Raw genomic sequence first — 2526 nt, forward strand, 5'->3', positions numbered from 1 at the left:
GCTGGGGGCTCCAAGGCGCGAACCAGCTCCTCTGCAGCCAGAGCTCCAGCAGAGCCGTGCTGCAGCTCTCCAGCCCCGCGCCCAGGGCCCTCTGCAGAGCACAGGGGCTGAGAGCAGCTGCCCGGCAATGCTGGTGCCTGGGAGGTGGCGGGCACAGCTGGGGAAGGGCAACGCTGGCCTGAGGGCCCGCCTGCCTCTGCCCTGGCCTCTCTCACCCACACCCGCACTCCAGCTCTGCTTCTCGCTCCACTTGTCCCTGTTAGTGCTGGGGTTATTTCCTTCTTGCTGTCAGGCTCCCTGGGCAGATGGAGTTTCAGCTGCAGAGTCACACACTGGTCTTGTGGGTCCCCCCATGCCCGTGTGTCCATGGGAACAAGTGTCCCAGCTTTCCTCTAAGCTGTGGGGCAGTGGGCAATGCAGTCAGTGCATGGAGGCAATGAGCTCAATCTCCCTTACTCAAATGCCATCACTAAGACACTTGGCTATCTCCTTGAGGTGTCCTTCCAAGCTGTGAGCTTCCCTCCAGCATGCAAACCTGTCCCATAGCATCTTTGTGTTATCTGAAACTGCAAGGGAGAAGCACAGAGATGCTAAGACAGAAAAAATGCTGTTGGGTTTGTGCAATGAGCCATGCGTGTCCTTGGCTAGAAGTGGGGTGCTGAGACCTTGAGAAAGGCTGAGACATTTAGTGGTCTGTGGAAGATCCATCTGCTCTCAGCAGTGCCTGGTGGCTTTTCAGGGTAACATGGGAGTGTGATCAGCCTCCATCTCAGAAAGCTGCAAGCCCGGAGAAACTGGGACCCAGACAGAGAGACAGAGCAGCTGCCCTCACTCTGCACGGAGCCACAGGCAATCCTCTTGCCTCACAGAACTCGCTCTGTTCTCCCTTTGTGCAGCAGAAATGCTGGGGGTTTCTGACATCCAAGAATACTCCCCAGGGTGGCAGGGGAGGGGGAGCTGTAGAAAACCTAAACCTTTCAAGTCGCCTTCTGTCTTCCTGGGTCCTTAGCCCTGGGAGTGCAGATGCTGACAGGCCCTTCTGCGTTAGCAGTGGTTCCATCTGACACAGTTGAACACCAGGACTGGTCCCTGTCCCTGCCCACTGCTGCAGAGCAGGGCTGACTTCTCAAGAGCCCGTGGGCAGATGCCCTGCTCCTCATGGCACACACGGCCAGCACCAACCAGGGCTCCAGGCACATTGTTCAGGGAAGGGCTGCTAGAAAAACAAAAGGCTGGGTGTGTGTTTCAAGGGGAGGTCGTATGGGAAATTGCTTTGATTTTGCTCAGAGAAGTCTCTACTACCTTGTCACTGTCTTCTTCTCCAATGACAGTCACTGACTCCCAGAGGCAGCAGATGTCCAACGACAGCTCCATCACTGAGTTCCTCCTCCTGGCATTTGCAGACAGGCGGCAGCTGCAGCTCCTGCACTTCTGGCTCTTCCTGGGCATCTACCTGGCTGCCCTCCTGGCCAACGGCCTCATCGTCACCGCCATAGCCTGTGACCACCACCTCCACACCCCCATGTACTTCTTCCTCCTCAACCTCGCCCTCCTCGACCTGGGATCCATCTCCACCATTGTCCCCAAGTCCATGGCCAATTCCCTGTGGGACACCAGGGCCATCTCCTACTCAGGATGTGCTGCACAGGTCTTTTTCTTTCTCTTCTTGGTTGGAGCAGAGGTTTCTCTTCTAACCATCATGGCCTAAGACCGCTACGTTGCCATCTGCAAACCCCTGCACTACGGGACCCTGCTGGGCAGCAGAGCTTGTGTGCACATGGCAGCAGCTGCCTGGGGCACTGGGTTTCTCTATGCTTTGCTGCACACGGCCAATACATTCTCACTACCCCGACGCCACGGCAATGCTGTGGGCCAGTTCTTCTGTGAAATCCCCCACATCCTCAAGCTCTCCTGCTCACACTCCTACCTCAGGAAAGTTGGAGTTCTTCTCGTTAGTGTCTGTTTAGTGTTGGGTTGTTTTGTTTTCATGGTGCTGTCCTATGTGGAGATCTTCAGGGCCGTGCTGCAGATCCCCTCTGAGCAGGGACGCCACAAAGCCTTCTCCACGTGCCTCCCTCACCTGGCTGTGGTCTCCCTGTTTCTCAGCACTGGCAGTTTTGCCTACCTGAAGCCCCCCTCCCTCTCCTCCCCAACCCTGGACCTGGTGCTGGCAGTTCTGTACTCGGTGGTGCCTCCAGCAGTGAACCCCCTCCTCTACAGCATGAGGAACCAGGAGCTCAAGGATGCAGTGGGGAAACTGATCACTCGATGTTTTCCTGAAGCAATAAACTTCTGCTGCAGAACATTTATATTGTAAAATTATCACAGGCACAGCCTGTCACCTGTATTTTTTGTTTTTGTGGTGCTTTTTCCTTGTGATAATGTTGTCATCTCCTTTCTAAATCACTCTCTGTCTTTCTTTTTCTGACTGAGTGGCTGTGTAAATGAGGAGCCCTGCTCTGTCTGTATGTTTCAGTGCAGTAGAGCACACTTCAGTCACCTTTTTTTGTCTTCTGTTCCTTCCTC

At 55.1% G+C, this 2526-nt stretch overlaps 1 pseudogene; it reads left to right on the forward strand.

The window, feature by feature from the left end:
• The first annotated feature begins 1324 nt into the window (after positions 1–1324).
• Positions 1325–2317, forward strand: LOC142595808 (olfactory receptor 14A16-like; annotated as a pseudogene).
• Positions 2318–2526: the final 209 nt, after the last annotated feature.

The sequence above is a fragment of the Pelecanus crispus genome, chromosome 23 (assembly GCF_030463565.1).
Source record: "Pelecanus crispus isolate bPelCri1 chromosome 23, bPelCri1.pri, whole genome shotgun sequence".
Lineage (NCBI taxonomy): Eukaryota > Metazoa > Chordata > Aves > Pelecaniformes > Pelecanidae > Pelecanus > Pelecanus crispus.